Source organism: Hesperophylax consimilis, chromosome 3 (assembly GCF_061612785.1).
Source record: "Hesperophylax consimilis isolate HC1 chromosome 3, BYU_Hcon_1.0, whole genome shotgun sequence".
NCBI lineage: Eukaryota > Metazoa > Arthropoda > Insecta > Trichoptera > Limnephilidae > Hesperophylax > Hesperophylax consimilis.
In genome coordinates this window covers 23,588,914-23,616,393 of record NC_142838.1, presented here as the reverse complement: position 1 = coordinate 23,616,393, position 27,480 = coordinate 23,588,914, and the positions used below count along the sequence as shown (strand labels likewise).

Below are 27,480 nucleotides of genomic sequence, written 5' to 3'. Positions count from 1 at the left end.
ATTCATTAGCGGTAAAATTAGTAATTTTACCACTAATGAATAATTTGTAAATTCAGAGAGCGGTAAAAATCTGTAATTTTATCTGTGCAGGCTGTCACAAGATGAACTAACTACTGTTTTAACAAAATTTTCTCCTAAGACGATAACCGGACTTGAATCAGTCGAAGGGTTGAAGAAATGCCAAGCTTGATTATGAAGGTATAGTATGTAGAGTTATATAAAAGCAACCTGAGTTGAGCCATTCAAATGGTTAGATCCGTCAAGTGAAGAATCCAAGAGACTTTGTTTTTACTTGTTAATCTCTTTAACTTTTATGTTAATTGAAATGTTTTTGGAGTGTGATGTGCAGGTTGTAGATAAATAATATGTTGTATAGTAAGTGTAGTGTATCGTATAGGCGATCGTGCACGGCCGGAGACAGCCGAGGTTTGACGAACGCTTCCGACACTGCTCGGGGAAAGCGGGCAGTGGGTCTGACGGGAGGCGCGGGCATTCGATTCCTTCCATGCAACTGGATTGTACTTTTAACAACTGAGTTAACAATAAACAATACTTCGTACAATAGAACCTTTTTTATTAAAACAGCAAGAACATTACAGTAAGCATAAGCTTATTTGAACAAATAAATACAATTAAAAAGTCAGGATGGGAACTTAATCAAAATAACAGTCAAGTGAAGAATAGCAAAAGGTATTTCTAGAGTTTAATAAGGAATAATAGGATAATAGTAACTGAAGATTATGTAAATGTGTGAGTGGGTAATTAATTATATGTAGGAGTTTTTTAAATTTAATAGTTTTCCATTTTATGACGCCGCAATCAACATGATGTTTATTGACACATTATGTACGTAGTTATCTTTAGTGTGAGAGAACCACCTTGATCATATTATAAAAGTCTTATTCTTAGGTATTGTAGTAGGTATGGTATTAGGAACTCACATTTGACCGACGTAGGAGATTATAGGATTGTAACAGTACGAACGAACTATTTTATAAATCCAAATATTTATTCTCATTCACAAAATATACTGTAGAACAACCCCGATGTTTACAGATCTGTAGGTAAATATTTATTATTACTATATAAATGTAGATACCTATGAAGGTATTTCAATTTAAGAACTAATCGATTACTATTTATTATCGTGTAAAATTAAGTCAGTACCTACAATAATAATAATTACAGGTAGAATGATGAAAAGCGTCCATAGCTGTGCCTAATATAATAAAATAATATTATTTATATTTGCAAAAGATGATAGTTTTGAACAAAACCTCACAGACGTGTGAGTAAATATGAAAAACCTTTTAATTATTACAAAAATAAACATTCTCTCCCGAAGCTGGGGCGTGGGGAGAAAATTACCAACCAGCGAATTACAACTTGAGTAAAATATTTTTGCAAGCAAAAAAAAAGTGAAAAAAACGCTTATCAAAATTGCTTACGCAAAATGTTTACCTTTTATCAACATTTTTCCGTATCGGCGTTTTCCCCTAATAAATACACGCAGCTGAACAATCGACCCGTGTAACGGTCAAATAATTTACATGCACGCTAACCCGCTGCGATGTCACTGTGAATATTCACGATGAAAGTTGTTTGATGGGAGCACCCCCTGGCGAACAATTTAAATAAAAGTATCACCCCGATCCTCCACCCGTAATTCATACAACCTACCCGGTATCCAGTACCCTCCCCCACCCCACTCTCCCGGCAGTTCAACCCCGCCCGGTTTCGACTCGACGTTTTGAATTACGCTTTAAAAAAGTGAACATCGCAAAAAATGTCCGCTCGATGATTAAAACATACAAGTTATTTGTTTAGGCCCAAAAATAGTCCTCAGTTCAAATGGAAAATACTCATTTATCGCTACAGACCCACAAATTCACAAACTCGCATATTAAATTTAGAAATAATTCAGCAAATGGTTCTGGCGAAAATCTTTGATCATGATAAATATTATAGTCGGGTTTTTTGGTACCTACCTATATAATAAATGCCGTTTGCAAATGGTATTCTCATAAATGTTTTTATTTAACCTACATAATATACACAAATATATATTGGTGCATCTGCATTTTCATTTATTTTTAAAGATGTTTATCTTTTATTTAATTTAATAACGTTGTTATAATGTTTTGCAAGTAGGTATTTTAGCCTTAATTATTGCCATTCGATGCCACATTGAGACGACTTTTTAAAATGTTTTTTTTTTCCTTGCCCAACTTTTATTTGTAATGCCCCTAATATACGTTGGCTTAGTGCTTTGGGCCAACGTTGGCGCCAATACTCTTTGCAAATTGGGTATTTTCTCAAACTGTAAATACCTTTAGAAGTATGCTGAAGATTTAAATTTTATGTTTCTTATTCGATAATCGTACTAAAAATATATAATTACAATATTTTCATTCATACTTTTGATTTATAAACCGATCTAAAACTGCAAATTCCGAAACGGTTCCAACTGGCTACAACTTCATTACGACACGAACGTTTAGAAGTCGAATCGAAAATGGTACATTTTAAAATGTAAAAGAAAATTTATTCGTGATTTTTTTTAGAATAATAAATATAAACACCCTATTACGCGTATCTCTATGGGTGAGATAACAATCGAAACCGCGGAAATTAATTTGTACAGCACGTTTAATTATTAATCATCGTAAATTATAAACGTAAATCATTCACGCATAATTAACACTACTGTCTCCACTGAACTATGAACTGAAGACGGAGCCAATGTGTGAACGCTTTTGTCGGGTTGGCGCCAAGATCCTTTGATGCGTGCTTGAAAACAGGCAATAATCGGGTTGGCCGGCTAACTTTGACGGCCAACGCGTGCATTCGCCAAGTGGTCAGCGCTTTTACCCAATGCATTGATTGGGCCAACGCACGTATGTATTGGGCGCATAAGATAATAAAAATGATTTATTAATATTCTAGGTAAAAACTGATTTACTTATAAAATCAATTGTGTGAGACACTTATCGTTAAATGATTTCCGCATTAGGAAAATGAATTAAAATATTATCATATTATTTGTTATCTAGAAATTCTTGAATTTTAAAAAAAAAAAATTAAAAAGAGGTTTTTTCAAAACTATTATGAATTATTATGTCACTATGAATGTTTCGTAAATGCATTGTTCAATATTGATATTAAAGCATTTCATTTGCAGATTCACAGACGGCTCTCTCGAGACGGTGCAAGTCTCAGTTTACCGGGGGTGCAATGCACGATCTGCAGTGCAAAGTGCATCTCCTTTGAGTTTGGATTCATCAAAAAGAAATGAACCGCAAGCACTCGTTATGCGAGTTCGTGATTTGATTTGATATTTAATATATTTTGCTGTATGTTGGGTATTTTATATTAGTTTAACTCAATATCGCAGAGTAATTCCGAATACCGTAGCATCGAGGAAAATATAATAAAATAAAACGTTGCACAATAACAACCTGACTATAATACTTGTGATTATTAACCGCTTTCGCCCGAGTTGCACTCTTTTTTCTTATCGAATAAATTTATTTAAAACTAATGATATGGCAATTTTGGATCCACGATAACTCGACACAGTGACAATTCAACACACTTTTAAAAAGTGATATAAAGTCATTAGAAACGATGAAAAAAAAAATTAACCCAACCTAACTTACTTAACCCAGATAATAAAGTTTTTGTTTAATCACCTTCCATGACTTTATATTACTTTTTAAAGATGTGATGAATTATAATTGTGATGATTTATCCGGTCACAGGCAATTTTACTTATCAATAATTCATATTTAAAAGCTCCACAGGGCGTTTTGGAAAATGATTCGACTTTGAAAATATTTGCATTGACCTAAACATTTGAGGTAAAAATTGACGTGCAAATTGAAAAATACATTCGCCAAATGACACCAGAGACCACCATAAAAGAGTTTACAAACAGTTGTCTTGATTTATGTGAAATTTATTGATTTATTATACAAAGTATAAGGTGTAAAAAAATATACGAGTTCAAGGATAAGAAAAAAAAAATAATCACGAATTAGTGAATTGAATGAATTTTTTAACAATGATAATTAATTGTTAATCAATATGTGTTAAATGAAAACAATAAATAACACACTAATTATAATAACAGCTAAAATACCTGGATCAGTAACAAGAAATACTAAAGACTTCACAAACATTGTCATATCTTCGTGCATATGCATGAAGATTTTTAGAATTTGCCTCGACTATGTGGTCTCCATTTATGCATAACATATTACAAATTACAAATATATATAATATAAATTGAAACAATTCATAAAAAAAACTACAATACATTTCTTACAAATCGCACGATGAAACCTATAATTAATTATCATGTTGCAAATGTGTTTTTAAAAAATTGATTCATTGAGTGTACTTATACAATTTGCAGATATTATTATATAAAATTCATGAATTATTATTAATTGATTAATTATTATTAAATAATGTCATAAAGTTTCACTTTGTACTTAAATATATACCTAACTGAATAGATATTGTTTATCTTGGGATTTTCTATCATTACAATATAAGCATTATTTTGAAGAGTTTTTCTGTAGGTGTTTGTACTGTAATACGGTGAAAATAATTAATTTCCCCTTACGTAAGAACCCATTCCCACCCCTTTTCCGCGATTAGGCACAGCGGGGTATTCAATTCAAAGTTGGAAAAAAAATCGTAAATATTTAGAGGTGAAACTTTCCGTGTTTTCCTCTCATTTGCAGGAATTTTATCTCTAGTTTGAATATATGAATGTGTTCCCTTTAGGGAAAATAATTTAGCTTTACCGTTTGAAAGGGATGAAAATATGTTGTTTCTTTTTAGTTGGGAATTCTAATTTTTAAGCTTCTCGCGCAGATTTTAAATTGTGTTTACCTTCCCGTACCACATTCACAATACACAACCCCAACTCTCCACCCACCTAACACTCAGCCATATTTTGTAGTGCACATTAATTTATTTTAACTTTGCGAAATTAATTTGCAGAGCGTCGTGGAAAACTATTTTATCATTATATTTATTTAAAAAAAATCGTATAGTCTGATAATTTTTCATTATTTCATTTTATGCTTTTGTTCATTTTACGAACAATCTGTAAAAGTATAGTTGAATAGAAATAACATTATAAATTTTTTTAGCACAATCATGTCAAGAGAATAACAGACAAGTATATATGTACGTATGGAATGAGAAAAAAGAGATAGATATTAGTTGTGTCAAGAAAATAACAGAAGAGTATCTATGCAAGTATTATACGAGTCAGTAGTCAATAGACTGAATAAGATTCATGTTAAGAGAATAACAAACGGGTATCTCTGGAGGTATGATATCAGTCAAGAGACTAAATGAGAGTTATGACAAGAGAATAACAGAAGAGTATGTTTGTAAATGCGTGACGAGTCAAAAATGAGATAAGAGAAATTATTAGAAAATAAGAGATGATCATCTAAAGGTATGAGGCGAGTAAAGAAACAAGATCAGAGTCATGTAAAGAGAATAACAGAAGAATGTCTATGCCGATATGATACAAGTTAAGACAAAAGGCGGGGTAAGAATCATGTCAAAAGAATAACAAAAGGGTATCTATGCAAGTTATATACAAGTCATTAGTCAATAGACTGGATACGAATAATGTCAAGAGTATAACAGAAGAGTATCTGTGCAGGTATGAAACGATGGATCGATGTTTATTAAGTAAGGAGCTTGTTCCAAGACAGAACTGTGTTGCAGGAAAGCTTCTCTGCCTACTCATCTGGGAAAACGGTTTAATCGTTAGTTTGTTAGTTAGTTATTAAAAAATTGGTTATCTCTAAACATATTTAAATTTGATAAATAATGGTTATTTGTTGGTTTGTTATTTTAATGTGTGGTTTGTTTAAAATAACTCTATGTTACAATGTTATGCATCATAATCAGTATTAGCAAAGTATTCGAAATATTTCAAGCCATAATTTGTTGAAACTACAATAGTTACGTTATGTTTTCGAAACGTTTAAGCTATGCAGATATATTTGAAATTAAAGTTTTACTATTTTCATCTAACTTAATGAAAATATACTTACATATATCACTATATTGTAGGTATTAAGGGATCATCCCACTTTAGACGTATGAAAAATTAGGTATTTTAGAGAATTTCCTTTAAATATTTTTGGGCTTCATAAAATATCTCTTGAAATGTAGGAAAAATGATTATTTTTATCTATTTTACATAATTTATCTAACCCTAGTAGCAGCATCCGCATATTCTCTCAAAAAAAGCTCAGCTTCGTTGATGTTATTTCTGAGTAGATTTATCTGAAACACAAAAACCAAAATAATTGAGTTGAGTATAGTTTTTCTTTTGAGTGATGTTTTGATTCCAAAAAGTACCTTAAATAAAAATGTTCAAATAATTCTAGTTCCAGCAGTGGCCATATGCGTGGCAGATGTGTAGTTAAAATTTGGTATGATTGGTTTAGTAGTTCCGGAGAAAATATCAACAAAACGAGAAAAAATGGTTTTAGATAAATTTGTTTAAAGTTTTTTTTTTTACTGAAAAAATTTATCGGCAGAGCAGCTAGGCTAACGAATACCTGCACGCTCAAGGAAAAGCACACCGGAGAACGCTCTCAAATACTTAGAACGCTTTGATCTTTATGAAATTTATAAACCATATTTTTGAAGTAGTCTATCCAGAAAATAGGAAATAAGAAATCCATTATTTACTAAAAGTTTCTCAGAAAACCTGTTAACTTATTCGTAAGTCCTGCAATCCCGTTTTTAACTGGAATTTCCAATAATTTTAAAAGATTCTTAATAAATTAGCAATAGCCATTTTTCTCCGTGAACTCTCATACATATCATCGTTTTTCAATGTGTAAAAGAAAAGCTGAGATTAGAAACCTGACCAAATGAAAACATCAATCTTTTTATGTATTTTTAAAACTGGATTAGGTCAAATAACAATTGGCCCACAACCAACTACCAATTTGAAACTACCTTTGCTCTCAGTGAATTAACTTAGTTTTGTTTATTTTTATACTATCTGTACTTTCTCCCACAAACTCACAAGTGAGGAAGTTAGGCGCAGACAAGGCTCCCCGCTGGGGGAATAATGAAAACGAGGGTGATAGCATCACTTCCGGTACAGACACATCCGGGACACTTCGCCAACAGGAATAGACAATTAATAAGCGGGGAAAATATATGCCAAAATAGGAAATACAGATCATTCGTCTTCCTTGCGAATGATAAGAGTCGATGACTATTCGGCGAAAAAATCTTGCCGCTAAAAAACAGTGTTTACAGTTTTAAATGTTTTTTTATTGTTTTAGGTAAAACAGAAACAAAATTTTACAAATAAACTGAAAAAGACTTAATGATAAAGAACAACAAAAGAAAGGCAATGTGGGCGTGTTTCATGATCCAAAAATCTAACCATTATTTGCTTAAATTGCAGGTTTCGATTGTTTTGGTGGGCTTTGAAAAACGCAAGCTTTGAAAATTATTTTAATGTTTGAGTATGTAAATTTAAGTTTCTTAATTCATTGATACCCAATTATGGAGATTTTGGAGTTCCGAAAAAAAAATTGTCGGGAACCCAAAATAACCTCTATTTGAAAGGTTTTAAGATTTTCAATTATCTACCGACAGGTGTTAAAGAAGCTAAAAGCATTGCTGCTTTTCGTGGATTATGCCTAAATGCTATAAATAAGTTTTAGATGTAGGGTAAAGTTTGTCTGAATTCATATAAAAACGTTGTTAGTAGTTAATAAGGGTTTTGTACTTACTTTGTTTTGTTTTGTACCAAACAAAAAAATCATAAAATCGACATTTGTCAAAAAAATACAATAATATAATGTTTATTTTTTTATTTAAATGGATTTCTTTGATGGGGTATGTTGTGAGACTCAAGAGTGCGGGAAAGGAAGGCGGTGAGGAAGAGGAAGGTTAGAAAGCACCTGGCTATTCATATATGTTCATTACTAAACGTTTACTGCTAAAGCTTGAAGCGACGTTTAAAATCTGAATCGTGGTCTTCACACAATGCGATAGCATGGCGCATTGACGGCCGGCATAGTCCAGTGGTAATGCATTGGACTGCCATTCCGAAGGTCGCGGGTTCGAAACCGGCGTGCGCAAATAAATTTTATTTGATTAATTTGTGTTATTTCACAATTAATTAATTAAAATAATATATAGTATATTTGCGGCACGTTCCAGAGTGGAAGATACTATCAGTATCGCCCTGGTGTAAGACCACCATTCAGAATTGAAACGTTGCTCCAAATGGCTTTAGCCGTGTTTAGTGACTAGATCTGAATAGCCAGGTACTTCCCCACCTTCCTCTTTCCCTTCTCCACTTACCTTCAGCCTCACAACATCCCCAAATTGGGGATGCCATAGTCTCACTGGCTCCAGACGGGAGCAGTTGGGACTCTTGTGAGGTATTCACTAAAAAAAAATAAATAAAAAAAAAGCTAATAAGAGTTCTTAGTAGAGTCAGCGAAATAAAGATTTTTACTTTTTTGGAATGTGAGCCTGAAGAAAATGAGAAAAGGCAATACTGTGGCCAAGTTGACTGCTAGAAAGGAAGTTGATAATCAACTAGTTCAACTGTTCAACGTGCGATTGAATGGTGTATGAGCATTAGCATGCGAGTTAAAAGCAGCGACATGATACACACATGCCACCGGTAAGCTGAATACCGCTACTCTCATGCTTTTAAGCGAGTTACTAGCCTGTGTATGTGTGGCTTTAGTAATAAATATAATATGGTTAAACAGTAACGTAACATTCGTACATATGAACTGTTATAGGTAGGTATTAATAATAAGAGGCGGTAATATTTCCAGAGAAATAAATAAACATTATGTTTCGTATATACTAGTATTAAATCAATGTTTGTCATAAGTAAAGTACTCCCTACGAAAATCTTTCCCTTTTTGAGTAGATACCTTTAATGCATATTTTGATTAATTAAAAACCAAGGAAAATGTAAACTCTTGGCCTTTTTCGCAATTTAGATGAAAGCTTTTCATATTCACCAAACCTTCATACGTACTCTTCGAAGTCTGAAAGATCACTTGTGATGTTTTTTTAAGCTTCTATGAGTTTGGGAATTCAATGTTTGCGAAATAAGTTAAAAAAAGATTGAAAAATCACTCAATATGACGATCGATATCAATGCCCAAGAGAGGTCACTGGTTCAAAACTTGCTGACATAACTTGTTCTAAAGGAAAATATTATTTAAAAATCGTCCTCAGTGGAGAACACCAATAAAAACTAAACCATTAACTGGATATAACTTCTTCAATCCTGAAAATTATTTTATTTAAAGACTGAAATTCTTTCAATCAATTCACTACCGATTGGGAACTGATATTGCCTGACTGGTTTTGGCAATGCAAATTTTTGTGTATTATAAAACTAGAAGCTACTTAGTGACTACTTCAGCAATAGATCAAGGAATTATGTAATTTATATGCTCATAGCAAAAAGGTGATAATTAAAAATAATTTAATTTGAAAGTAAAAAATTGCACGTAATCATGAGTTCTACATACTTAATTTTGTTTTCATCGGTATTAAAAGCTTAATGGAAAAATGTAAATACCATATAAAAAGGACAATTAAATCATAATTAGTACGAAATGTGTCAAAAGTTTATTTATAAACCAGACATATTGTCTTAATTAAATACGTTTATATTTTATTATTCCCTAAATACGTAAAAATAATTTATTCCCTAAAGTTCGGAAAGCTTTAAATAAATTCTACCACATAAATAATAATAACAAGGCAATTTTCATGTACAGAAATACTCACAATAAACAATTAAACAATAAATGTAATAAGTCTTTCCAGGTCTCATAAATCCCCTCGCACACAAACCAGCGGAAAGACCCAATTAAGCTTTTTTATGAAACGGGACAATTTAATAACACAATTACAAAACATTAATAATAGTATGAACACAAATCAAATTAAACCCCTTTTGCGAAACGATACGCCCGACTCGCTATAAATATTCCAGAAAAAAGGTTTTAAAGGGAAAAGAAAAAACACAGAAACGGAAACTGAAAGTCCTGCGAGGCTTCGAACAACGAGATAAAGGATATTACATTTAATTGACGATAATAAAAGCTGAATGCTAAGTGGATGAAGGGGAGATGGAGGGTGTGTGACAAATGCACAGCTTCTCTAATGACTTCTTAATATTACTTTTTAAGATGACTTGCATTGTAAATTGCAAAACATTTTGTTACTAGAGTTGGTATGTTACAGTTTCAATGCCATTTATTTTGGTGTCAGATCATTAAAGAAACGAAGAACGCTTGCTGTATTCTAATAGTTTATTTTGTTATAACGATATTTTTGAAGTGATGATTCATATTATTCCATTCCCCATCATCGTTTCAAAAATTTTTTTTTGCAATTACTATTTTTCACCAACTAGCTAATAAAACAATATTAATTAAAAGAAGTTCGCATAAAGTTAAGTGATATTTACATTTTCTTTGAGAAATTCTCCGCACAATAACAATTTATTGCAAACTAATTTGCAAGTTATTTATTTTTCGTATGAATTGAAAAAAAAACGGTAATATGGAATAAAAACAGTGAAAAATTAACAATTTTTTCGTGTGAAAAGTATTCCCCTCTTAAGTTCACCGCGACAGGGTTGGGTTAAAAGAGAAATGAAAACAGCAAGTAGGGAAAACGAGAGGAAAGGAAAGAACATTACCGCAATTGTAGTCGGTTCTCGCTTAAGATAATATTACAGCCCCTTAACATAACTATGAACACAAACTCAATTCCCGTTCCCTCCACGCACCGCATTAAAGGGTTTATTAAATTACCCAGTTAAAAAGTATCGCCGGCTTAGGGAGAGCTCACTTGAATAATAAATCAGCATGTATTTTGACTGTTTAGATTTTTTGCGATGTTAAAAAGTTTTAAATCAGAAAATGGTTTAAAAACTAATTTTATTAATTCACCATTTACCATTTTTCATTTATTTATTATTGGATAATTTGTATAGCGCCGCTTTTGTGAGATATCACCTCAAGGGCGCTTTACAGTTGATGCAGGTATTACAGAAAATATAAATATTACAAAAATAGAGTGAAGTTTAGTTAAGTAAAATGAAATAAAATATAGGAACAGGTGACACGAAGATAGAAGATGGAGACTCTGCAGCCAGAATCTTAGGTGGTGAAGAAACTGGGCCAGCTGCTGCAGCGAAAGAGTCTACCGCGTCCACCAACAGTGCCAGCACGAGGTTTGTCATCCGTCCAGGTAGGTGTCTGCTGCTAATAAAACGCTAACACACTATCCTCTCACAGATACCAGACCTTGGCAGCACCGCTGTGACGTTCTACGAAGATATAAAATGGAGGCTCTGCAGCAAGAATCCTAAGTGGTGAAGGAACTGGACCAGCTGCTGCAGTAAGAGAGTCCACCGCGTCCAACAACAGCGTCCAGGTATGTATCTGCTGCTAATAAAGCGCTGACACCTCACATAGATAAGAGACCCTGGCAGCACCGCTGTGACCTTCGGCAAGTCCATCATTTATCTCCATGTAATCCTGTTCCTGGTAGTTGTTGAAGTGGTGCATTCTGTCCGCAATAAAAAGCGACGGTTGGGGTAATAAATTACCCAAGGCTTTGTAAAAAATTTGCAGGGTCTAAGCTTGTCCATTTTCCGAGAATTTTGTCGAAAACATCGGGAGTGCATTTACCGATCGCCGTTCGTTTCGAATGTCCAATATTTTTGAGCAAATTTCCGAATATTCACCTTTAAAACACTGCACTCAAATCACATAGTATAAAGTTCTAATAATTATTAAGTTTATTTTTATTCAAGTTCAAATGTTGATTGATTGATTAAAAAAAATTTCAAAGGGATGTTGCCTCATTTCCCTTGAAAATACTAAAAAAAAAACACAAATCGGTTGGAGGAAGCGTTAGGACGCGTCCTGCTGCCACGAAAGGCGCTATACTACATTTGTCAATTATTACTATTTGTCAATATAGTTGTTTCGATGATCATACTAACCACTTAATTAAGGTAACATTTGATTATAAATGGACCTCAGCATTCTCACTATTTCGCACATTAATCAAACCTTTTATTATTTTTACAAAATGTTGTTTATTTATGTGTTATATTTTTATTTTTGGGATATCCTAAATTTCGTAGAATCAATTAAAATTGAAAAATATATTTTAAGAGATCAGATCAGAATATTCTTATACTTTTGTGTCCTTCTATTTCCCATTAATTTTTCTCTAACACTTCTTTCATTCACCCAACTATCACCATCCCACATGAATAGCAATAGTTCTATTGGCCTCGACTACTTGTCACATATTTATCACATGAAAACAACTAAACCATCTTCCAGTTCGGTGCATTTCTTAATTACTAATGAATAGTAATAAACACCATCAACGAAACAAGAGTAAACCAATTAGTAAGTTGAGCACAAAAATCACCCCAAAATTACAACATCAACAATAATTCGCTATTCGCCAACAGCAAAAGAGTAAACCTATTAGTAAATTTGGTACAGTACCTAACAATGTTATATAATAGGTACCTTGACAATAATTCGTAATACGCCGACAATGAAAGAGTAAAACTATTAGTAACTTAACTGAAAACATCACCCCAGTGTTACAAACGTACTTTACATACTCATTCATAAAACTTCAATTTTGAAGGAGTGAAATAAGTAATTAAATTATATGTAAATGTGAGTACCTTTCCAAAATTTCACACATTATTAATTTTCTCACAAAACTACGTTCACCATGATTACAAAATTCAAATGGGATTGATATATACCAAGGCTGCCCAACCCCAGGCCCGCGGGCCACAATGTGGCCCGCGAACGAATTATAAGTGGCCCGCGTGAACCATTTTCAAAAAACCCGCCAATTTGAAAAAGTGTCGCGGGCCTGCGGTAAAACAAACATTGCAGCTTGCGCGCGGTCACCAGTGTTGCCAACGAAGGCGATTTATCGCTATTTAGGCTACCCAGAACGAGAATCAGTGACGAAAAAATCCAACCTGTTGAACTTACTTTTTAAACAAAAATACACCGGTTTTTGATATAATATTTTTCGCGTCCGAAATGGAATCTTGTAGGCACCCCCCCCCCCCCATGGAATTCGAAAAATTGTTGTGGGGAATCACATATGATGTTTTTGGGTGCGCGGAATTTTTTTTCTCAGCGAAGTTCCGCAACACCCCCCCCCCCCCATTGATTTCAAATATTTTGTGGGGAGCACTCATTTTGATTTTTTTTTGTGGGGAATTATGTTTTATAGAAATTCTCTAACAACCCACCCCCCCCATGGAAATAGGAACCGTCAGGTATTCAGTGGCCCGCCAGTGATTCAAAATCGTCAATTTGGCCCAACTGTTAAAAAGGTTGGGCAGCCTTGATATATACCATTTCAGGCTTGTTTAAGTGTCCCGTTTTTCTGGCTACGCCACATTAATAGAATTGTTAAGTAAGCGATCAACCGTCATCTACTCAAGATCGGAGAGTTATTTACCGGAGTTAAAACCTCCGTAAAACACTGTAAAATCCATGAATCGTCCGCCGATTGGGGCCATGATTAATTCTATCGTGAACAGTGTTTTAAATATGTTGTTGATCAACTTCCGTTTTCTCTATACGTGAATTAGAGATACCGCCGTAAAACTCATTCCAATACGACGTACGAAAGGTACCGCGTACCTACGTATATTAAACCGTCGAGAGATACCAAAGTTTTACATAATTATTTGCAGCATGGGATCGCCGATTGTGTGTGCATTAGTTCATGTATAAAGTTATTCATTCATTCTTCGAACGTTCTTCGCAAGTGAATGTCCCACTGGATATCGATATACAAAAGAATCATCAATTAAGTGTACAAATCTTACGATTAACTTGTGTGTTGGTTGGGGCAGCGCGATTCCTACCTAATCACAAATCTCCTTAGAACAGAGAGAGGATAGAACGCCTTTCTCTGCCCCAATTACGGTGACGCAACCTGCAGCGTCATCGTACAGCAAGAGGGACAGATCGAGTGTTAAATGGTCTAAATGGCTTGTTTCCATTCATTTTTTATGGAAGTCACTTTTAGTTGTCTTCTTTATTCTATGTCAACAACGAAAAAATAAGGAAACATAAGTATTAATAAGTTAACTGTGCCCCAAAATTTCCCACCTTACCTACACATTCTTAAATATATAAGTGTCAATAAAAAAAAGATAAACTATTAGTAACTTGAGTACATCACTTCAACATTTCACAAATTACCTATTAATTGCAATCAAATAAGATGGCAATCAAATAAAAAAAATATTTGATTAAAAATCGCTTTTAGCTAGGTATAGCTTTACAATATTAAGAAAATTTATTTGTTTGCGCCCATAATACGAAATATGAATATGAATAAATATTTTTTTAGTTTACAACCTCAATTATTTGGAAAAGGTATATAAATACAATATTGTACCGTTGATTCAATACAATATTGTATTTGTGTGCCTTTCTTGTAAGAATTGAGTTTTTTACGGATAAAATTTTTAATTCATATTCATATTGCGTATGTACGGGCGCAAACAAATAATCTGTCTTAATGTTTTAAAGCAATATGTTGCAAAAAGCGTATTTTAATAAAATAAATTAATTAACGCCATCTATGAACATGCAGAATATAACGCGCGTCGCGTTTAACCTTAACCTACTCAATCACAATATTATTGTAATCACAAAAGTGTAAACTATTAGTTTGTTCAGTAGGTACATCACCTCAACATCACATATGTATTTTAACAATGAAATTATTATTACGTTTAGTGGGTACACAACCCCAACATCACATGATGTCTTAGAGACGAAAGTGTTAAACTATTAGTACGTTGATTATGTACATCACCCCTACGTCACCTAAATATTTTATCAAAGAAAGTATGAAACTATTAGTACGTTGAGTGGGCGCACAACCTCAACATTACATAGGTATTTTAACTATAATATAGTAAAAGTATTAACTATTTGAGTACATAAACCCAACATTTTTTCACGAAAGGTGTGGATATTGAGCAAACTCTGAAATCCACAATCCGCAACCAACAAATTAGTTTTTCATTCGGGGCCTCGACTGGGGGAAAAAGTTTCCCTGTAATTGTTAACCGGCGTGTTATACGTCACGGAGATATAAATCTTCAGATAATTTATCGCTTCCTTCGAATTTACCATCCCAGTGCGAGGGGAAGTGGAAGGCTATAATGAAGGCTCGAGGCTTCACAGGATACACTAAATGATTGTCTCTGCTTAAATACATGCTTAAAATCAATTCGATTTTCATAAATTACTTACAATTCATAAAAGCTGCGGATATTTTCCAAAAACAAAATTTAAAAAAGTTTGTTTGAAACCAATGATAAAATGTATAATATTTGTACTCGTTTTATATTATAAAATAGGTAGGCAGGTACTTAAGTAAGTACCTCAAGTAAAGACATCGTGATTAACCATAATAATAATCGAAATTATGTGACATTTCAGTTTTTGATATTTGAACAATTCTACCTGTTAATTTTTTGAATAAAATTGTACTTTGGAGAATTAACATTTTCGTTAAGCTTATCAGCCGATTGCAATTAGATCAAAATCTGGAATGGTCAGTTTAAAAATAAAATACCAGTTGGCTGAAATTTAGATGCCAACTTAGATTTTTTAATTTTTTTTTTTATATATTTTATTTTTATTTTTTATTGCACAACAGATAGATTATCCAATTACTGTACAATTCTCAATTTTACAATTTACAATTTAATTCTGTCAGATATTTGTCTTCACGAAGAAAGTTTGTCTGCGTGAAGGAAAACGTTTATGCAAATTTCCCATAACTGAAAGCCAACATTGAAACAGTTATTCGTGAAACAGAGCAACAATTATGTGAAAATTTCATGCACATCTTTGACAAAACATTGGTACCGTGCCAAAATAGTCAAATTGGCCATTTATTTGATATTGTGCATTCAAAATTATAAAAGTAATATTAAAGAAAATACTATTGATTTTTCCAATTAAATTTTATTATTAAAAAGAAATATATGCATTTTATTTTTTTTTCGACTTTATGTTCGGGTTAAATCTTCCCCACAGGAAAAACCAAACCCTTCCACACACTTTTTCACAAATAATAATTTGTTAATCCGCATTATGCAAGTGCACTATATAAGCATATTTAATATAAAACAATACAAGAACAACACGTCAACTCGCCACAGATCAAATGGGAAAATAATTCACCGACTCCAGATATTTTCATATCAGAGGGTTCGGCTCGGTAGAACACCTAACTGGACCGATAAATCCTACTGATCCCTCAATATAAATATTTAAAAAGTCTTTCGTAATCCTACATGTATTTAAAATGATTGATTTATTCATTTTTTTATATAAATTCTTTTACACATTTAATACGCCTAAATTTTGAATGAGAGAGCTAAATCTAATGCCAGTAGCCGAAATAACAAATAATAACGAAATATTTTTTTTTTTAGGCTGAGAATGCCAAATTCTTTTAATCTCATTTCCTAAATCTGTGTATTTTCTTATTTTTTCAGAAACAGATTTTTGAATATTACAGGAATTTGGAATAGCGACATCAACGATATAACTTATTTTTTAAATTTTGTCATGTAAAACTATATCGTGTCTATTATGACTAACCGTTAGGTCTATTAAATATTATTATACTATTACATTATGTTATTATTATAACACTTGTATGCATATGTGTATTGCACAACTTTGAATTTGGAAGTAAAAACTGAGAGTGGTTCAAAAACACAATTAAAAACCGAACTGAAAGGGTTATAATTCAAAACCAGATCATCAAATGAAAATAATTAACTTCTCTTGAACCATTTTTTTAGTATGAAAATATCTGCATGATTCAGAACCAAAAGGTTTTTTTTCATTCAAGCATAATAAGTTAAAATATTACATGCTGTATTTCATGAAAATGATTTACACTTATTGAAGAGGCAAAAATAGACCATTTATGGAACCATTGCATTGGTTTGAGCGTCAGATACCGTACTACACGACCAGATATATGCGAAAGATGATCACAATACCCAAGAATACATTTGTATTTTTATCTAAATAAATACGTTGAACTATTCCTTCGAAAAATTGTTTATTTGACTTCTAGAAGAATCGATTCTGAGATCTCCGGCAGCCAGGCAAATCTTCTGTATTCGAATATGGAAGTTAAAATAATAGTTGAAATAATAATAGTTATTTCAGTATGGAGTTGCCGGTTAATTAAAGCAAATTACATGGGTTAATGCCATCAACACTGTTGTGTGAAAAACCCATTTAGCCTTCGGAATGATTGTTAACGTTACAAGAGTATTTTCATGTGAGTCCCTTAATCTCGCGTGTTAGGAAATAAAAATAAAGATATGAATACAATGTTGACTGGTTAGACCATGTATTCTTACATAATAATTATTAGTACAGAGCATATTTTTCAAAAATAGTAGAAGGCCATTTAAGAAAGTAATTATTTTACTTTTTAATTCTTTGTTATTAAGTTCACCACAATAATAATAAGTGTAATAAATAATAATATGCTATACGCCTTGCTTATTAAGGCGATATTAAGGCGATGTGTAATACTTTAAATTGAGCCGCTATCAATAACAACCCTTAAGTAGATGGCGATAAGGTTTAAATTCCCGCTTAACACCATCCGCCTGTTTCGATTTATGCAAGAAAAAAACATGGCCAAAAAGTGCCTTTTATTATATTTTGTGGATGTTCAGGCATAAATATTTAATTTTTTTTCGATCATTTTATAAATAACTTAATTTTCTACATTATACAATACAATCATAACCGAAAGTGGGTTCGTAAGTAGGAGATTTTGAACTTTACAGCAGTTTTCATAGGCCTTTACATTATTTTTTTCTGGGCTTATAAAAAGACTTATCTAAAAAATACTCGATTATTTAAAAGGCCAGGATGTATTCTACTCGCAGTATTTAATTAAAGCATCTGAAACATTTCTAGACGACCAAATTTTCAAACCAAAAACACATGATTTTGCATTACCACGTATGGCATCGCCTTAAGCACGACGAATTCGAGCAGTTATAAAGGGAGAGTTTTAGTTAGATTTTCTGTGTCCACTGTTGTTAACCAAACAGTAGCATTTATTTGATTTCTTATTTCATAATATCTGTTAGTATATTAAGTTGTCATTTATTTTACCTTAGCCAGCGATTTTTGTGACTTGTTTGATGTGGCAGCAGTAATTTTACCTATCGTCATGAGTTTCGTTACCAATAAATTATTATAATTCTCCAACACCTAAATGATAATAATGAAAATATTATGTCGATTCTCAGTACTAGCACACACCTTTTAATGTAAACCCTATACCTGAATGGAATTCTGCACACAAAGTTATGAAAAAGTATTTTTTTTGTAGGTAGAGTGATTTACTTTTTTGTTGCCATTGACTGGGAAAATATTAAGTTAAAATTTATCGTGGAAATAACTTTTCTTCACTTTAGTTACATGCGAAATTATGTTGAAAACCGTATTTGTGTGAACAAAAATTTATTTATTCGCTTTTCGAAAACTATAGTAACCTTGCCTATTTAACTAGGCTAGGTTACTCTTTATAAATAATTTCCAATGTCTTTATTTTTAGGGTCTCCCGAAATCGCACCAAATTTATGGACTTGGTATGTCACACGGCACAGATACTGTATTTTGAATGGGATCGAGACGTTTTTATACTATTAAGATTACACGCTTTTAAAACTGAATAACACTAGAAAAAAAATTAGCATCTCCTCACTAACGTTATTGTAATGTATCAATGTGAAAATATACATCCATGATCGCACCTCATAAACAATGTGCAGGTGTCTAAAAACCCACGTTAGTTACGGTGCAAGAAATGCTATGACACCATTAAACTAACCATTAAAAATGTTTTATCACTTGGGTCAACTAGTCAGCTCTTGTTCCGAAGAACATTTTGATGCAAGTGCAATAACTTTCAATTTAGGTGGTCTAATAAATGCTTGCTTAAAATTTATCTATTCTGTATTTAAAGTTTGTTTACATTTTGATGATTCAAGGAAATAATTTATTTTTAAATTACGTAATAGTTCTAGAATTTTTCCTGTGCTCAGCCTATTAAATCCGAATTATTATAACAAAAAATGATAATATTTTTATGAAAGAAGATAATCATATAAATATTATTGCGATTTGATTTTGACACTAACCTCAACATATCACCTATCACCATCTATCAATGTCAATGCCTATCACTATAATAATGTTTCAATTCCATTAACATTGAAAAAACAAGGTAATCATTAAATACAAACAACATTTGCATCAGTTCAAATTATGGTAGACCATAGATATATAACTTACGTAGACTGGTTGTGATTTCAGAACGTGTAAGTATCAGCAGATTCCGTCGTACCAACCAAACGATGTGATGTTGTTTTATTCGTTTTTAAATGACGATTTATAAATTCTATGCACAATAATATATAATAAAACTTGTGTATTCAGAATCAGCATTTGTTAATTTATATAAGTATGTATATATTTTTCACTGGAGTTCCATATTACAATAGGTATGTTTATATTATACGTCGATTGGAAAGACAAAATCATTCAGTCGTGGTACAAAGTTAAGCAGCAGTTTTTATAAGTATACCTGGGGGCCTACTCTGTACCTTTCGAGTTGACAAACCAGTAAATTCGTGGTTTAACCTTTCCTTGCCGGTGCTGTCAAATGTGTAAACATCGTCTGTAATTAATAAGATATCTCTCTAAATATACTAAACACAGAATATAAATTGTAGGTATTCCTCCGCAATAAATTTATGTATTGCATTAAGTAATTACAATATATACATATTTACCTAGTGCATAGCACTGGAGGACGAGGAATTTTTTAACACCGCAAGGGAAGGGTTAATACGGGTTTGTGACGTGGATAAACCGACGGCAGGAATGTTTCGAAAGATACAGAGTAGGCCCCCTGGCTGCTGTCCGACCCGAAGAGGTTGAATGATGAAAAGCGAAAGGTAAGATTATCAAATAACCTAAAGCTTAACAAGAGCTACAACCATCAAAATTATGGGCCTGTTACTGAGAATTTCGTAAAACCTGTTTTTTTCTGTTACAAGCGTTGATTGTGTGAAACAGGCAGAGATTACAACGGATATTGTAGCAGTGTAAGCATTTTATTTTAGCAGTGTGTAAGTAAGCATGTTATTTAAAGTTTTCAATTCATAAGATAATGTTGATTTAGTATGGATATGGAAGATAATATACACAGTATAATTTACCCAATTTTATCTGTTTTTATTGAGAAAACCATTTGAAAATTTGTTTAAAAAAAATAGTTTCCAATAAGTCCACCATTTAAATGACCAACTTAATTTTATTTATTTATATTTATGATCACCCTATCGGACTTTTACAAGTAAAATTGACAATTTTTGTATGTAAGTATAACAGGATACATGGATAATAGCATGACCATATGAAAAATGATAATTCAAATACTAATACTATGATTAACATAAAATCAAAATAATAGCACATGATATTGTGACAACCCTGTGAATTTTCCTTGCATAAAACCCTTTCAATTTCTGAAGTTGTTTGTTGCTCATCAAAAACTTCAACTGCCGAACATTTTGCTGAAATTAAAACGTTCCGACATGTTCGTCGTGCCGTGCATTTTCATTGACTATAAAACGGTTGAGTTTTTAGCAGTTGTGAAAGCTTTTTAATTGAAGTTTGCCGAATTTCCTTACTTTGACGTGTAACCATTTTGTGTAATACTGCACGAAAGGTTATTAACAGCTTGGAAGCTAAATTATTTACAATAAACCGACCTCTTGATAAACATTGTTGTTGCTGATGGAAGTAAATTTGTTTTATTTATTAATTCATTCTAAAAATGGTTAACTTACAATGATACCTTCAGTTTTAATACGGTAAAAGGAAAAGTTGAATCTATTTATTGAAATATTGGCTATCTCTAAATTGTTTTATTATGGATTTCAGATGGTAATTTTTGCCTCCAACTACATTTCACTTAGAACTTCATTACTAATTGATTATCTAAGGACGGGTTGTTACGGAGAATCTGAACAATTCATTAAATTTCAACGTTCATTTTTAAGTTCTGTGAAAGATTTTTTCAAGTTCTGTTTTTATTTCAGTTTTGTCAAGCAACTAGCCTACAATGATATAAAAACAGAACATGAATAAGTTTTTCACAGAACCCGAAAATGAACGTTTAAATTTGATGAATTGTTCAAATTCTCCGAAACAATCCGTCCTAAGTAATAGTTCCGATCATTTAATTTAATTTAAATTTAAAAAATTCGATTGATTGGATCATATATCACTCAACAATATTATTTTATTATGTCTTCATAATTAATTAAAATTTGCTTTCTACAAACTACCAAAAGACAATAAGCTGATACTCTAGCTGGTATATCTTAAAACAACTTATATCCAAGAGATATCTACGATTGTAATACATCATAATACCTATTAATATTCCAAGAAAAAAAAGCAACAAAAAATTATGTCAATAATAAAAATTTCGGTATTTTTTCATTTTGCCTAGTGATTGAAAATATTTCAATAACTTATTTATAATTTTTCGTCATGATTTTATAGCACGTTCAATTTATATTGTTCTAACAACATTCATAATCATTAAAGTTTATCATAACAGCAACGAACGGTCAACTATAATACTAGAATCCCACTGCCTACAGATCGTGTGATAAGGGTAGCAAATTTATGACGTGTGCGGCCGAACGTTAATTATTTAGAACTGTTTCCCAGCCGGACTATTAACTAACGTGGAGTTATCATGAGAACCATAACGCGGGCTGTCATAGCGCGAGTGTTAGGGACGTTAATGTGGTCAGCGACGCCGGCGCGGACAGCGGACGTCGGGTAATCCACGTTAACGGCTTTGATTATTTCAGTAAAACTTGGATCTTTCATTGCTATAAGGACATTTTTGGTGCCAATCGTTTAATTTTTACAACTCTTACCAGAAAAAGATATATTATATCTTCAGTGAGACCTCGGTGAAACACCATGATTCAGAAACGAAATTTTGCTTGAAGGTGTTTTTCCGTGTATGGTGGAAATAAGTGAATAGTAATTTACCAGCTTCCTCTTCAATATCTCCTTCCCCTCCCTACTACCTCAAGCCTCAAATCAACTTTAATACAAATAATTTTAGTTAACGTGAATTGTGGCCCACTGGCTACAGGCGGTTAGCGCATTCTTGGTTTTGACGTAAAAAAATCCTTAAAAATTACAGCTACAAGATAGAAAAATCTCAAGACTTAAATCCTGTGGATTATTTCGCATTACAAATTGTGTTTTAGCCTAGTGAATAATAAGCATTGGGCCTTTTGCAGTTTTGGATAATTCAATAAAACTTGCTGGGGCATTTTGGTGTCATCCATTTAATATTCTCAAACACACATAACAATAAGTATAAGAAAATCTCCGTTCTATAAGTCCATAGTGGTTTATTTCACATTTCATTGTGCTGTTCTATAATAATTAAGCTTTTACATTTTTGTTTACTCCAATAAAACTTGTGTACCTACGTCAAAGAATGTCAGGTGTTATTAATAAAACGGAAATTGTAAAAGTATTTTCAAACTCTATGAAACATTGATTATAAGCTGGGTAATAATTAAAATATTTATAAATAATAAAATTTAGGTAAATAGTATAATATAAGACGTTGAGCAAATGACCGAAAAAAACAATAAAATAATCCGCTGGATCATGTCAGACAATTAGGTAAAATATACGTAAAGAAGAGTTAATAAATTGACGTATATTATTATAGCAGTTATCAGAATATACATATAAAATGGTCTGCTCACTCAATCGCTGTTTAAAAAGTCCAAAATAAAACGGGAAATCTTTTTCTTTTATCGAAAATTTTCTATGCGTTACAAGAAATAATAGTTTTAATAATTTCGTAATAAAAAGGAAGTTGAAAACTTTTCTTGTAAGCTCATGAAATATGGGGCTAGAACCCTTTGTCATTTTATATTCCATTATCGTTCAATATGTCTATTTTTTTACAACATTATCTTTCTTGCCTGGGTGATTTTTAATTCAATATTTATTTCTGAAATCTTGACTCAAGTTTCCTTAGAAATTTTTATATTATTTTCAAAATGTACATTTGTAAATTGCACACTTCAAATTGTTACGCGAAACCTCTTTTTTGTGAAAGCTATAAATTTTAATTTATAATAATTACTGTCGTCAAACATAAAAATCATTATACAATAAAACAAAATTTAGTTTTCAAAGCAAAGTTTCTGCGAGTAAACATATTTGAACATTTGCTCGTCTATCAGTAGAATTCGAAAGCTCGCGTCGCAAAAATAAAAGTTCTCTGGCATACGGGGATTTCCAGAGCCGACGGATGTCAAGCTTAACTTTTTTAATGCAAATTGTTGCATTTTAAATGTATAAAGTGATAAACGAGGGTTCTCGGAGCTAAATAAGTTATACTATGGTTACTTTTCGATAAGTTAAAACTTTTTGAACAAGTTTGTTATAAGTTACTCTAGTGATATTTAACAATGCTGACAAAGTCAAAATAATGAATAAAAAAAATAACTTTCAGATAGTTTATTGGCTTAAAGGATTAAATTTCGAAGAAAAATTTTTCCATCGGAAATGTATTTTGACGCCTAAAAACACTTTAAATTAATTATTTAGCAAATATATCAGTTGGTTTTAAGGAAAAAAAATTTTTGGCCATTAATATTTTAAATTAAGTGCCTTCCGGCTGAAACATAAACCAAATCATCTCATTTAAAAAAAATCAGAAAAAATTAACACTTTTCTTGCGTGCCTGCTGTTATGGATTTTTAAATGCTTATCGATTTAAAAGGAAAACAATTGAAAGTGAAGACTAAATCCGGAAATAAAAAACTTTTATTTCCAAAAGTTTCTCAATTCAATAAAAGATGTTCCTGGTTTATTAACTGACGTGATTATCAATAGATATTTATTATTATATTGTACATATGTTTTCTTAGTACCTACATAGATTTTTATTATTTTTCTTTTTCCCAAAAAAAAATAAAAGTTTAAAAGTGATTCATTTTTTAAATATTAAAAAACTAGGCATATTTTGATAAACTGACATCAGAATTATTGGAAAGAAATAAAAGTTCATACCTTGTTAATTACTTAAACTTTTTTCACCTTGCTAATAAGTTACTTCGAAAGATAATGTTTCACATTAAATACACTGTTGTTATCGTGGCATTTAGTAGAGTCAATTATATTTTAATAGTCATTTAATGATCTAATATAATTAGTAATCACATTAATAAATTAACTTTACACTGACTTAATCAACTTTTAATAAGTTTTTTGTGACTTTTGGTACTGTTCTGTCAGTCTTACATCGTTAATTTATGATTACATGAAGATTGGAATACTTTCAAATAAATAATTGTTTCGTAATTTTTCGTTTGCATGAAACACTACAGCGCGCGCATAGGTGTATGCTCGCCACGAGTCAGCGTGCAACTGAATATTTTCCAGCATTTTCTGTTCAACGGGCTTCCCCGGAGTCACGAGCTTTTCCGATGATTCCCGAGTGTCTACGATGATTCCCGAGAGGCCCTCGGGGTTTGGGGCGGAGCTTAAGGAGCCGGAGGATACGCCTACCTCGGAAGCTGTCTTGGCTGTTTTGTTTGGCGGATGGTTTTTCGTCTTTGCCGCTATATCTTGGTGGGGCATATGTAAACCGTATATGTGTGGCGGGTATTGTGTAGACAAGCGTCCTGCGTGTGTGGAACGAACGCTTGTGATCTATCACGAGGCGTCGCCGAAAAAATACGTCCTACTCGCTATAGATACGTGTGCGTATGTGCTGTGTGCTATTATGTAACATTAGCGCTTTTAGATTACAAAATATGTGTTAAAGATAGGCTAAAGGAAATGGGGTGGGAAACAGTATTTGGAACGTAGTTTTTTTTCTTTGAGAACCACTGTCTTAAAACTTATATTAGAATGTTTAATCTTTGTGCAAAAATTCTGTTGTCTTATTGTTAAATAATTTATAGTTTTAATGCCACACTGTAAATAAATCAGACACACTTAACCTGTCTATTCACCGAGATTGTGCGCTTCGCAATTCCAATCATTTTTATTTGTAAGTTTTATGAAGTGGTAAGTATCAAGTTAGTATAATTCATTAAACCTTAAGTTAGTTAATAGAAAAAGTTAGTTAAAATAAATCACACATCAAGTCTTACACTCACAATTTCGGGATACCGCAAGGTACTGTATTGGGTCCATTACTTTTTATCGTGTATGTAAAAGATATTTTTAAACAAAACCTCAGTGGAAACATTATTTCTTATGCGAACTACACGATAATCACAGTTAAAGGTAATGACTGGAAAATTGTAAACAAAAATGCAAACAATGAAATCCAAATCCTAAAAAAACTGGTTCGATACAAACCTACTTACAATCAATGCAAAAAAAAACTCTTTATATTCCTTTCTCAAAAAATAAATTCAGAATTCACCCTCACATTGACATAATTATACATAACAATAAATATAACAAAGTTGTCTGTAATAACTCATGTACCATATTAAACTACACAACTGAAATAAAGTACCTCGGTGTAGTTGTAGATCAACATATGAAATGGAATAGACACATATCTAAACTTGTTAAGCGCATAAGGAAATGTATCTATATATTTATTAAATTAAGAAATATTCTCAATTTAAATAATCTAAAAAAAGTCTATTATGCACTAGTCCAATCATTAATTCAGTATGGAATCATTGGATGGGGAGATGCATATGAAAAAATTCTAAGTATTGTAAAAAAGGTGGTACAAAAACTAATTATTAAAGTAATTTTGAGAAAAAAAAACAAATTTTCCTTCAGCAACATTGTTCAATTTTTATTTCCATTATTTCTGGCTTTCATCCTTCAAGAGTGTTCTTGGCCATCATTTTAAATTATGGAGAAATGAAAGGTGAATTTATATATGTATTAATTTTATTTAAATTGGCAAATTTCAAAATTATTATGAAAATTGGAGTCGAGTTCAGACTTAGAAGAGATGAGATGGTGAATGGAGGGGAGGCAATTTTAGATAAAGCTTGATAGAAGAAAGGATATTTGTTTAGAGATGGACAACCAAAAAATATGTGATCTAAAGTTCCCACTTCTAGACCACAGAATGTACAATCTGGGGAGTCAACGACGTGAATTTTGAAAAGGTAGGAAGGAACGGAACAATGTTCGATCCTCATTCGAATGAGTGAAGAAATTCATTTTTTGGAAAAATGGGGGATTTGCTGAAACCACGGTTTTGATGGGATAGTCCTTTGTATTGAGGCATAGCAATCCCTTGGATTCACTAGCAATGTGCCAATAAAGTACCAAAAATGGAAGACCTTTATAAAAAAGATTTAATATTACAAATTTTCAAAGAAAATGTAATAAAAAAATTAAACTTAACTCATCATTAAGGCATACGCATAATATCCAAATTCCTCTATTTTCAACACAACAAATGCACAATAATTATTTTTACACAGGCATAAATTATTATATTATTTAAATATTTATAAATTATTTCATTACTATATTATTTAAATATTCAGAAATGATTTCAATAGTCTTCCCGAAGAAATAAAAAAAATAACAGATTTGGTACCATTTAAAAAAAAGTACAAAATATATTTTAAAAAATTAACAACCATAACATCACCAATCACTTCATTTCATTCCATATTATAAATTTTTAATGTTACAACATCCTAGTATTTAAGATTATATTTACTGTACACTATTTTAAGATTATATTTTGTACACTAAAATGTGGTAAAATGATGAAAAAACTCCTACACCAAGCTCTCTTAATTGGCGTAGAATCCTTGTAAATGTATTTCACTATTTTGTTTTTGCCATATATTATGTTTATTACTGTAAAAATGTTATAATTTAAACAATAAAAAATAAATAAAAAAAATCTCTGAGGTTGAGTAGATACGATCCTCGGCTACGAATCCGTAGGTTGCGTGTTCATAAACCAGCGTGCGTAATTAAATTTCAATTGAATTTTTTAACCTTTTTTTTACACAGGAGGCCATGATGAAAATATTATCCCTCAAAGCTTATGTCATCTTTGAGAATGCTGTGTGGAAGGATGTTTAAAGGAAAGGAAAGAGAGAAAGATATGAAAAGGAAAAAGGTATGTAGGTGGGTAGAAAGTGGGTCAATAAGGATTAGTAGGATAGTGCTTAATGTTTTTTTAATGTACCATTGTTTTCAGTTTTGTTAA

The 27,480-nt window shown here is 31.9% G+C and overlaps 1 protein-coding gene across 3 annotated transcripts in view; it reads right to left on the bottom strand.

Moving 5' to 3' along the window:
- LOC149425137 (lachesin-like) overlaps positions 1-24,639 on the bottom strand; it is a 97,403-nt gene extending 72,764 nt beyond the window's left edge. For 2 of the 3 annotated variants that reach the window (XM_089650976.1, XM_089650978.1), the window contains exon 1: positions 24,336-24,639. The gene's annotated coding sequence lies outside the window, so the exon portion shown is untranslated. The remainder of the gene's footprint in view (positions 1-24,335) is intronic. The other variant, XM_089650977.1, reaches the window with a different exon arrangement.
- Between the last annotated feature and the right edge of the window lie 2,841 nt (positions 24,640-27,480).